Genomic DNA, 13273 nt, shown 5'->3' with positions numbered 1-13273 from the left:
TTCTGCCCCCTTATTCTCCACACTTCTGCCTCTTATTCTCCACACTTCTGCACCTTTATTCTCCAGACTTCTGTCCCTTATTCTCCACACTTCTGCCCCTTATTCTCCAGACTCCTGCCCCTTATTCTCCAGACTCCTGCCCCTTTTTCTCCACACTTCTGCCCCTTATTCTCCACACTTCTGCCCCTTACTCTCCACACTCCTGCCCCTTATTCTCCACACTTCTGCCCCTTACTCTCCACACTCCTGCCTCTTATTCTCCACACTTCTGCACCTTTATTCTCCACACTTCTGTTCCTTATTCTCCACACTTCTGCCCCTTATTCTGCAGACTCCTGCCCATTATTCTCCACACTTCTGCCTCTTATTCTCCAGACTCCTGCCCCTTATTCTCCACACTTCTGCCCCTTATTCTCCACACTTCTGCCCCTTATTCTCCACACTCCTGCCCCTTATTCCCCACACTTCTGCCCTTTACTCTCCACACTCCTGCCCCTTATTCTCCACACTTCTGTCCCTTACTCTCCACACTCCTGCCTCTTATTCTCCGCACTCCTGCCCCTTATTCTCTACACTCCTGCCCCTTATTCTCCAGACTCCTGCCCCTTATTCTCCACACTTCTGCCTCTTATTCTCCAGACTCCTGCCCCTTATTCTCCACACTTCTGCCCCTTATTCTCCACACTTCTGCCCCTTATTCTCCACACTTCTGCCCGTTATTCTCCAGACTCCTGCCCCTTATTCTCCACACTTCTGCCTCTTATTCTCCAGACTCCTGCCCCTTATTCTCCACACTTTAGCCCCTTATTCTCCACACTTATGCCCCGTATTCTCCACACTTCTGCCCCTTATTCTCCACACTTTTGCCCCCTTATTCTCCACACTTCTGTCCCTTATTCTCCACACTTCTGCCCCATATTCTCCAGACTCCTGCCCCTTATTCTCCACACTTCTGCCTCTTATTCTCCAGACTCCTGCCCCTTATTCTCCACACTTCTGCCCCTTATTCTCCACACTTCTGCCCCCTTATTCTCCACACTTCTGTCCCTTATTCTCCACACTTCTGCCCCTTATTCTCCAGACTCCTGCCCCTTATTCTCCACACTTCTGCCTCTTATTCTCCAGACTCCTGCCCCTTATTCTCCACACTTCTGCCCTTTATTCTCCAGACTCCTGTCCCTTATTCTCCACACTTCTACCCCTTATTCTCCACACTTCTGCCCCTTACTCTCCACACTTCTGCCCCTTATTCTCCACACTTCTGCCCCTTATTCTCCAGACTCCTGTCCCTTATTCTCCACACTTCTGCACCTTATTCTCCACACTTCTGCCTCTTATTCTCCACACTTCTGCCCCTTATTCTCCACACTGCTGCCCCTTATTCTCCAGACTTCTACCCCTTATTCTCCACACTTCTGCCCCTTATTCTCCAGACTTCTGCCCCCTTATTCTCCACACTTCTGTCCCTTATTCTCCACACTTCTGCCCCTTATTCTCCACACTTCTGCCCCTTATTCTTCACACTTCTGCCTCTTATTCTCCACACTTGTGCCTCTTATTCTCCACACTTCTGCCTCTTATTCTCCACACTTCTGCCCCTTATTCTCCACACTGCTGCCCCTCATTCTCCAGACTTCTGCCCCTTATTCTCCACACTTCTGCCCCTTATTCTCCAGACTTCTGCCCCCTTATTCTCCACACTTCTGTCCCTTATTCTCCACACTTCTGCCCCTTATTCTCCACACTTCTGCCCCTTATTCTCCACACTTCTGCCTCTTATTCTCCACACTTCTGCCTCTTATTCTCCACACATCTGCCCCTTATTCTCCACACTTCTGCCCCTTATTCTCCACAATTCTGCCTCTTATTCTCCACATTTCTGCCCCTTATTCTCCACACTTCTGCCTCTTATTCTCCACACTTCTGCCTCTTATTCTCCACACTTCTGCCCCTTATTCTCCACACTTCTGCCCCTTATTCTCCACACTCCGGTCCCTTATTCTCCACACTTCTGCCTCTTATTCTCCACACTTCTGCCTCTTATTCTCCACACTTCTGCCCCCTTATTCTCCACACTTCTGCCCCCTTATTCTCCACACTTCTGCCCCTTATTCTCCACACTTCTGTCCCTTATTCTCCACACTTCTGCCCCCTTATTCTCCACACTCCTGCCCCTTATTCTCCACACTCCTGCCCTTTTTCTCCACACTCCTGCCCCTTATTCTCCACACTTCTGCCCCTTATTCTCCAGACTTCTGCCCCTTATTCTCCACACTTCTGCCCCCTTATTCTCCACACTTCTGTCCCTTATTCTCCACACTTCTGCCCCCTTATTCTCTAGACTTCTGCCCCTTATTCTCCACACTCCTGCCCCTTACTCTCCACACTCCTGCCTCTGATTCTCCACACTCCTGCCCCTTATTCTCCACACTTCTGCCCCCTTATTCTCCACAATTCTGCCCCTTTATTCTCCACACTTCTGCACCTTACTCTCCACACTCCCGTCCCTTATTCTCCACACTTCTGCCCCTTTATTCTCCACACTCCTGCCTCTTATTCTCCACACTTCTGCCCCCTTATTCTCCACACTTCTGCCTCTTATTCTCCACACTTCTGCACCTTTATTCTCCAGACTTCTGTCCCTTATTCTCCACACTTCTGCCCCTTATTCTCCAGACTCCTGCCCCTTATTCTCCAGACTCCTGCCCCTTTTTCTCCACACGTCTGCCCCTTATTCTCCACACTTCTGCCCCTTACTCTCCACACTCCTGCCCCTTATTCTCCACACATCTGCCCCTTACTCTCCACACTCCTGCCTCTTATTCTCCACACTTCTGCACCTTTATTCTCCACACTTCTGTTCCTTTTTCTCCACACTTCTGCCCCTTATTCTCCAGACTCCTGCCCCTTATTCTCCACACTTCTGCCCCTTATTCTCCACACTTCTGCCTCTTATTCTCCAGACTCCTGCCCCTTATTCTCCACACTTCTGCCCCTTATTCTCCACACTTCTGCCCCTTATTCTCCACACTCCTGCCCCTTATTCCCCACACTTCTGCCCCTTACTCTCCACACTCCTGCCCCTTATTCTCCACACTTCTGTCCCTTACTCTCCACACTCCTGCCCCTTATTCTCCACACTCCTGCCCCTTATTCTCCACACTCCTGCCACTTATTCTCCAGACTCCTGCCCCTTATTCTCCACACTTCTGCCTCTTATTCTCCAGACTCCTGCCCCTTATTCTCCACACTTCTGCCCCTTATTCTCCACACTTCTGCCCCTTATTCTCCACACTTCTGCCCGTTATTCTCCACACTTCTGCCCCTTATTCTCCACAATTCTGCCTCTTATTCTCCACATTTCTGCCCCTTATTCTCCACACTTCTGCCTCTTATTCTCCACACTTCTGCCTCTTATTCTCCACACTTCTGCCCCTTATTCTCCACACTTCTGCCCCTTATTCTCCACACTCCGGTCCCTTATTCTCCACACTTCTGCCTCTTATTCTCCACACTTCTGCCTCTTATTCTCCACACTTCTGCCCCCTTATTCTCCACACTTCTGCCCCCTTATTCTCCACACTTCTGCCCCTTATTCTCCACACTTCTGTCCCTAATTCTCCACACTTCTGCCCCCTTATTCTCCACACTCCTGCCCCTTATTCTCCACACTCCTGCCCTTTTTCTCCACACTCCTGCCCCTTATTCTCCACACTTCTGCCCCTTATTCTCCAGACTTCTGCCCCTTATTCTCCACACTTCTGCCCCCTTATTCTCCACACTTCTGTCCCTTATTCTCCACACTTCTGCCCCCTTATTCTCTAGACTTCTGCCCCTTATTCTCCACACTCCTGCCCCTTACTCTCCACACTCCTGCCTCTGATTCTCCACACTCCTGCCCCTTATTCTCCACACTTCTGCCCCCTTATTCTCCACAATTCTGCCCCTTTATTCTCCACACTTCTGCACCTTACTCTCCACACTCCCGTCCCTTATTCTCCACACTTCTGCCCCTTTATTCTCCACACTCCTGCCTCTTATTCTCCACACTTCTGCCCCCTTATTCTCCACACTTCTGCCTCTTATTCTCCACACTTCTGCACCTTTATTCTCCAGACTTCTGTCCCTTATTCTCCACACTTCTGCCCCTTATTCTCCAGACTCCTGCCCCTTATTCTCCAGACTCCTGCCCCTCTTTCTCCACACTTCTGCCCCTTATTCTCCACACTTCTGCCCCTTACTCTCCACACTCCTGCCCCTTATTCTCCACACATCTGCCCCTTACTCTCCACACTCCTGCCTCTTATTCTCCACACTTCTGCCCCTTATTCTCCACACTTCTGCCCCTTATTCTCCAGACTTCTGCCCCCTTATTCTCCACACTTCTGTCCCTTATTCTCCACACTTCTGCCCCTTATTCTCCACACTTCTGCCCCTTATTCTCCACACTTCTGCCTCTTATTCTCCACACTTCTGCCTCTTATTCTCCACACTTCTGCCCCTTATTCTCCACACTTCTGCCCCTTATTCTCCACACTTCTGCCTCTTATTCTCCACACTTCTGCCCCTTATTCTCCACACTTTTGCCTCTTATTCTCCACACTTCTGCCTCTTATTCTCCACACTTCTGCCCCTTATTCTCCACACTTCTGCCCCTTATTCTCCACACTCCTGTCCCTTATTCTCCACACTTCTGCCTCTTATTCTCCACACTTCTGCCTCTTATTCTCCACACTTCTGCCTCTTATTCTCCACACTTCTGCCCCCTTATTCTCCACACTTCTGCCCCCTTATTCTCCACACTTCTGCCCCCTTATTCTCCACACTTCTGTCCCTTATTCTCCACACTTCTGCCCCCTTATTCTCCACACTCCTGCCCCTTATTCTCCACACTCCTGCCCTTTTTCTCCACACTCCTGCCCCTTATTCTCCACACTCCTGCCCTTTTTCTCCACACTCCTTTCCCTTATTCTCCACACTCCTGCCCCTTATTCTCCACACTCCTGTCCCTTATTCTCCAGACTTCTGCCCCCTTATTCTCCACACTTCTGTCCCTTATTCTCCACACTTCTGCCCCTTATTCTGCACACTTCTGCCCCTTATTCTCTAGACTTCTGCCCCTTATTCTCTACACTTCTGTCCCTTATTCTCTACACTTCTGCCCCTTATTCTCCACACTTCTGCCCCTTATTCTCCACACTCCTGCTCTTATTCTCCACACTTCTGCCTCTTATTCTCCACACTTCTGCCCCTTATTCTCCAGACTCCTGTCCCTTATTCTCCACACTTCTGCCCCCTTATTCTCCACACTTCTGCACCTTATTCTCCAGACTCCTGTCCCTTATTCTCCACACTTCTGCCCCTTATTCTCCACACTTCTGCCCCTTATTCTCCACACTTCTGCCCCTTATTCTCCAGACTCCTGTCCCTTATTCTCCACACTTCTGCCCCCTTATTCTCCACACTTCTGTCCCTTATTCTCCACACTTCTGCCCCCTTATTCTCTAGACTTCTGCCCCTTATTCTCCACACTCCTGCCCCTTACTCTCCACACTCCTGCCTCTGATTCTCCACACTCCTGCCCCTTATTCTCCACACTTCTGCCCCCTTATTCTCCACACTTCTGCCCCTTTATTCTCCACACTTCTGCACCTTACTCTCCACACTCCCGTCCCTTATTCTCCACACTTCTGCCCCTTTATTCTCCACACTCCTGCCTCTTATTCTCCACACTTCTGCCCCCTTATTCTCCACACTTCTGCCTCTTATTCTCCACACTTCTGCACCTTTATTCTCCAGACTTCTGTCCCTTATTCTCCACACTTCTGCCCCTTATTCTCCAGACTCCTGCCCCTTATTCTCCAGACTCCTGCCCCTTTTTCTCCACACTTCTGCCCCTTATTCTCCACACTTCTGCCCCTTACTCTCCACACTCCTGCCCCTTATTCTCCACACTTCTGCCCCTTACTCTCCACACTCCTGCCTCTTATTCTCCACACTTCTGCACCTTTATTCTCCACACTTCTGTTCCTTATTCTCCACACTTCTGCCCCTTATTCTCCAGACTCCTGCCCATTATTCTCCACACTTCTGCCTCTTATTCTCCAGACTCCTGCCCCTTATTCTCCACACTTCTGCCCCTTATTCTCCACACTTCTGCCCCTTATTCTCCACACTCCTGCCCCTTATTCCCCACACTTCTGCCCTTTACTCTCCACACTCCTGCCCCTTATTCTCCACACTTCTGTCCCTTACTCTCCACACTCCTGCCTCTTATTCTCCGCACTCCTGCCCCTTATTCTCTACACTCCTGCCCCTTATTCTCCAGACTCCTGCCCCTTATTCTCCACACTTCTGCCTCTTATTCTCCAGACTCCTGCCCCTTATTCTCCACACTTCTGCCCCTTATTCTCCACACTTCTGCCCCTTATTCTCCACACTTCTGCCCGTTATTCTCCAGACTCCTGCCCCTTATTCTCCACACTTCTGCCTCTTATTCTCCAGACTCCTGCCCCTTATTCTCCACACTTTAGCCCCTTATTCTCCACACTTATGCCCCGTATTCTCCACACTTCTGCCCCTTATTCTCCACACTTTTGCCCCCTTATTCTCCACACTTCTGTCCCTTATTCTCCACACTTCTGCCCCATATTCTCCAGACTCCTGCCCCTTATTCTCCACACTTCTGCCTCTTATTCTCCAGACTCCTGCCCCTTATTCTCCACACTTCTGCCCCTTATTCTCCACACTTCTGCCCCCTTATTCTCCACACTTCTGTCCCTTATTCTCCACACTTCTGCCCCTTATTCTCCAGACTCCTGCCCCTTATTCTCCACACTTCTGCCTCTTATTCTCCAGACTCCTGCCCCTTATTCTCCACACTTCTGCCCTTTATTCTCCAGACTCCTGTCCCTTATTCTCCACACTTCTACCCCTTATTCTCCACACTTCTGCCCCTTACTCTCCACACTTCTGCCCCTTATTCTCCACACTTCTGCCCCTTATTCTCCAGACTCCTGTCCCTTATTCTCCACACTTCTGCACCTTATTCTCCACACTTCTGCCTCTTATTCTCCACACTTCTGCCCCTTATTCTCCACACTGCTGCCCCTTATTCTCCAGACTTCTACCCCTTATTCTCCACACTTCTGCCCCTTATTCTCCAGACTTCTGCCCCCTTATTCTCCACACTTCTGTCCCTTATTCTCCACACTTCTGCCCCTTATTCTCCACACTTCTGCCCCTTATTCTTCACACTTCTGCCTCTTATTCTCCACACTTGTGCCTCTTATTCTCCACACTTCTGCCTCTTATTCTCCACACTTCTGCCCCTTATTCTCCACACTGCTGCCCCTCATTCTCCAGACTTCTGCCCCTTATTCTCCACACTTCTGCCCCTTATTCTCCAGACTTCTGCCCCCTTATTCTCCACACTTCTGTCCCTTATTCTCCACACTTCTGCCCCTTATTCTCCACACTTCTGCCCCTTATTCTCCACACTTCTGCCTCTTATTCTCCACACTTCTGCCTCTTATTCTCCACACATCTGCCCCTTATTCTCCACACTTCTGCCCCTTATTCTCCACAATTCTGCCTCTTATTCTCCACATTTCTGCCCCTTATTCTCCACACTTCTGCCTCTTATTCTCCACACTTCTGCCTCTTATTCTCCACACTTCTGCCCCTTATTCTCCACACTTCTGCCCCTTATTCTCCACACTCCGGTCCCTTATTCTCCACACTTCTGCCTCTTATTCTCCACACTTCTGCCTCTTATTCTCCACACTTCTGCCCCCTTATTCTCCACACTTCTGCCCCCTTATTCTCCACACTTCTGCCCCTTATTCTCCACACTTCTGTCCCTTATTCTCCACACTTCTGCCCCCTTATTCTCCACACTCCTGCCCCTTATTCTCCACACTCCTGCCCTTTTTCTCCACACTCCTGCCCCTTATTCTCCACACTTCTGCCCCTTATTCTCCAGACTTCTGCCCCTTATTCTCCACACTTCTGCCCCCTTATTCTCCACACTTCTGTCCCTTATTCTCCACACTTCTGCCCCCTTATTCTCTAGACTTCTGCCCCTTATTCTCCACACTCCTGCCCCTTACTCTCCACACTCCTGCCTCTGATTCTCCACACTCCTGCCCCTTATTCTCCACACTTCTGCCCCCTTATTCTCCACAATTCTGCCCCTTTATTCTCCACACTTCTGCACCTTACTCTCCACACTCCCGTCCCTTATTCTCCACACTTCTGCCCCTTTATTCTCCACACTCCTGCCTCTTATTCTCCACACTTCTGCCCCCTTATTCTCCACACTTCTGCCTCTTATTCTCCACACTTCTGCACCTTTATTCTCCAGACTTCTGTCCCTTATTCTCCACACTTCTGCCCCTTATTCTCCAGACTCCTGCCCCTTATTCTCCAGACTCCTGCCCCTTTTTCTCCACACGTCTGCCCCTTATTCTCCACACTTCTGCCCCTTACTCTCCACACTCCTGCCCCTTATTCTCCACACATCTGCCCCTTACTCTCCACACTCCTGCCTCTTATTCTCCACACTTCTGCACCTTTATTCTCCACACTTCTGTTCCTTTTTCTCCACACTTCTGCCCCTTATTCTCCAGACTCCTGCCCCTTATTCTCCACACTTCTGCCCCTTATTCTCCACACTTCTGCCTCTTATTCTCCAGACTCCTGCCCCTTATTCTCCACACTTCTGCCCCTTATTCTCCACACTTCTGCCCCTTATTCTCCACACTCCTGCCCCTTATTCCCCACACTTCTGCCCCTTACTCTCCACACTCCTGCCCCTTATTCTCCACACTTCTGTCCCTTACTCTCCACACTCCTGCCCCTTATTCTCCACACTCCTGCCCCTTATTCTCCACACTCCTGCCACTTATTCTCCAGACTCCTGCCCCTTATTCTCCACACTTCTGCCTCTTATTCTCCAGACTCCTGCCCCTTATTCTCCACACTTCTGCCCCTTATTCTCCACACTTCTGCCCCTTATTCTCCACACTTCTGCCCGTTATTCTCCACACTGCTGCCCCTTATTCTCCACACTTCTGCCCCTTATTCTCCAGACTTCTGCCTCTTATTCTCCACACTTCTGACCCTTATTCTCCACACTTCTGCCTCTTATTCTCCACACTTCTACCCCTTATTCTCCACACTTATGTCCCTTATTCTCCACACTTCTGCACCTTATTCTCCAGACTTCTGCCCCTTATTCTCCACACTTCTGCCCCTTATTCTCCAGACTTCTGCCCCATTATTCTCCACACTTCTGCCCCTTATTCTCCAGACTTCTGCCCCTTATTCTCCACACTTCTGCCCCTTATTCTCCAGACTTCTGCCCCTTATTCTCCACACTTCTGCCTCTTATTCTCCACACTTCTGCCCCTTATTCTCCACACTGCTGCCCCTTATTCTCCACACTTCTGCCCCTTATTCTCCAGACTTCTGCCTCTTATTCTCCACACTTCTGCCCCTTATTCTCCACACTTCTGCCTCTTATTCTCCACACTTCTGCCCCTTATTCTCCACACTGCTGCCCCTTATTCTCCACACTTCTGCCCCTTATTCTCCAGACTTCTGCCTCTTATTCTCCACACTTCTGCCCCTTATTCTCCACACTTCTGCCTCTTATTCTCCACACTTCTGCCCCTTATTCTCCACACTTCTGTCCCTTATTCTCCACACTTCTGCACCTTATTCTCCAGACTTCTGCCCCTTATTCTCCACACTTCTGCCCCTTATTCTCCACACTCCTGTCACTTATTCTCCACACTTCTGCCCCTTATTCTCCACACTTCTGCCTCTTATTCTCCACACTTCTGCCCCTTATTCTCCACACTGCTGCCCCTTATTCTCCACACTTCTGCCCCTTATTCTCCAGACTTCTGTCCCTTATTCTCCACACTTCTGCCCCTTATTCTCCACACTTCTGCCTCTTATTCTCCACACTTCTGCCCCTTATTCTCCACACTTCTGTCCCTTATTCTCCGCACTTCTGCACCTTATTCTCCAGACTTCTGCCCCTTATTCTCCACACTTCTGCCCCTTATTCTCCACACTTCTGCCCCATTATTCTCCACACTTCTGTCCCTTATTCTCCACATTTCTGCCCCTTATTCTCTACACTTCTGCCCCTTATTCTGCACACTTCTGCCTCTTATTCTCCACACTTCTGCCTCTTATTCTCCACACTTCTGCCTCTTATTCTCCACACTTCTGCCCCTTATTCTCCACACTGCTGCCCCTTATTCTCCAGACTTCTGCCCCTTATTCTCCACACTTCTGCCCCTTATTCTCCAGACTTCTGCCCCCTTATTCTCCACACTTCTGTCCCTTATTCTCCACACTTCTGCCCCTTATTCTCCACACTTCTGCCCCTTATTCTCCACACTTCTGCCTCTTATTCTCCACACTTCTGCCTCTTATTCTCCACACTTCTGCCCCTTATTCTCCACACTTCTGCCCCTTATTCTCCACACTTCTGCCTCTTATTCTCCACACTTCTGCCCCTTATTCTCCACACTTTTGCCTCTTATTCTCCACACTTCTGCCTCTTATTCTCCACATTTCTGCCCCTTATTCTCCACTCTTCTGCCCCTTATTCTCCACACTCCTGTCCCTTATTCTCCACACTTCTGCCTCTTATTCTCCACACTTCTGCCTCTTATTCTCCACACTTCTGCCCCCTTATTCTCCACACTTCTGCCCCCTTATTCTCCACACTTCTGCCCCCTTATTCTCCACACTTCTGTCCCTTATTCTCCACACTTCTGCCACCTTATTCTCCACACTCCTGCCCCTTATTCTCCACACTTCTGCCCTTTTTCTCCACACTCCTGCCCCTTATTCTCCACACTCCTGCCCTTTTTCTCCACACTCCTGTCCCTTATTCTCCACACTCCTGCCCCTTATTCTCCACACTCCTGTCCCTTATTCTCCAGACTTCTGCCCCCTTATTCTCCACACTTCTGTCCCTTATTCTCCACACTTCTGCCCCTTATTCTGCACACTTCTGCCCCTTATTCTCTAGACTTCTGCCCCTTATTCTCTACACTTCTGTCCCTTATTCTCCACACTTCTGCCCCTTATTCTCCACACTTCTGCCCCTTATTCTCCACACTCCTGCTCTTATTCTCCACACTTCTGCCTCTTATTCTCCACACTTCTGCCCCTTATTCTCCAGACTCCTGTCCCTTATTCTCCACACTTCTGCCCCCTTATTCTCCACACTTCTGCACCTTATTCTCCAGACTCCTGTCCCTTATTCTCCACACTTCTGCCCCTTATTCTCCACACTTCTGCCCCTTATTCTCCACACTTCTGCCCCTTATTCTCCAGACTCCTGTCCCTTATTCTCCACACTTCTGCCCCCTTATTCTCCACACTTCTGTCCCTTATTCTCCACACTTCTGCCCCCTTATTCTCTAGACTTCTGCCCCTTATTCTCCACACTCCTGCCCCTTACTCTCCACACTCCTGCCTCTGATTCTCCACACTCCTGCCCCTTATTCTCCACACTTCTGCCCCCTTATTCTCCACACTTCTGCCCCTTTATTCTCCACACTTCTGCACCTTACTCTCCACACTCCCGTCCCTTATTCTCCACACTTCTGCCCCTTTATTCTCCACACTCCTGCCTCTTATTCTCCACACTTCTGCCCCCTTATTCTCCACACTTCTGCCTCTTATTCTCCACACTTCTGCACCTTTATTCTCCAGACTTCTGTCCCTTATTCTCCACACTTCTGCCCCTTATTCTCCAGACTCCTGCCCCTTATTCTCCAGACTCCTGCCCCTTTTTCTCCACACTTCTGCCCCTTATTCTCCACACTTCTGCCCCTTACTCTCCACACTCCTGCCCCTTATTCTCCACACTTCTGCCCCTTACTCTCCACACTCCTGCCTCTTATTCTCCACACTTCTGCACCTTTATTCTCCACACTTCTGTTCCTTATTCTCCACACTTCTGCCCCTTATTCTCCAGACTCCTGCCCATTATTCTCCACACTTCTGCCTCTTATTCTCCAGACTCCTGCCCCTTATTCTCCACACTTCTGCCCCTTATTCTCCACACTTCTGCCCCTTATTCTCCACACTCCTGCCCCTTATTCCCCACACTTCTGCCCTTTACTCTCCACACTCCTGCCCCTTATTCTCCACACTTCTGTCCCTTACTCTCCACACTCCTGCCCCTTATTCTCCGCACTCCTGCCCCTTATTCTCCACACTCCTGCCCCTTATTCTCCAGACTCCTGCCCCTTATTCTCCACACTTCTGCCTCTTATTCTCCAGACTCCTGCCCCTTATTCTCCACACTTCTGCCCCTTATTCTCCACACTTCTGCCGCTTATTCTCCACACTTCTGCCCGTTATTCTCCAGACTCCTGCCCCTTATTCTCCACACTTCTGCCTCTTATTCTCCAGACTCCTGCCCCTTATTCTCCACACTTTAGCCCCTTATTCTCCACACTTATGCCCCGTATTCTCCACACTTCTGCCCCTTATTCTCCACACTTCTGCCCCCTTATTCTCCACACTTCTGTCCCTTATTCTCCACACTTCTGCCCCTTATTCTCCAGACTCCTGCCCCTTATTCTCCACACTTCTGCCTCTTATTCTCCAGACTCCTGCCCCTTATTCTCCACACTTCTGCCCCTTATTCTCCACACTTCTGCCCCCTTATTCTCCACACTTCTGTCCCTTATTCTCCACACTTCTGCCCCTTATTCTCCAGACTCCTGCCCCTTATTCTCCACACTTCTGCCTCTTATTCTCCAGACTCCTGCCCCTTATTCTCCACACTTCTGCCCTTTATTCTCCAGACTCCTGTCCCTTATTCTCCACACTTCTACCCCTTATTCTCCACACTTCTGCCCCTTACTCTCCACACTTCTGCCCCTTATTCTCCACACTTCTGCCCCTTATTCTCCAGACTCCTGTCCCTTATTCTCCACACTTCTGCACCTTATTCTCCACACTTCTGCCTCTTATTCTCCACACTTCTGCCCCTTATTCTCCACACTGCTGCCCCTTATTCTCCAGACTTCTGCCCCTTATTCTCCACACTTCTGCCCCTTATTCTCCAGACTTCTGCCCCCTTATTCTCCACACTTCTGTCCCTTATTCTCCACACTTCTGCCCCTTATTCTCCACACTTCTGCCCCTTATTCTTCACACTTCTGCCTCTTATTCTCCACACTTGTGCCTCTTATTCTCCACACTTCTGCCTCTTATTCTCCACACTTCT

Source organism: Phyllobates terribilis, unplaced genomic scaffold, assembly GCF_046119375.1.
Source record: "Phyllobates terribilis strain yellow unplaced genomic scaffold, ASM4611937v1 Scaffold_4__5_contigs__length_816908805, whole genome shotgun sequence".
NCBI lineage: Eukaryota > Metazoa > Chordata > Amphibia > Anura > Dendrobatidae > Phyllobates > Phyllobates terribilis.
This window is presented reverse-complemented; position numbering follows the sequence as displayed.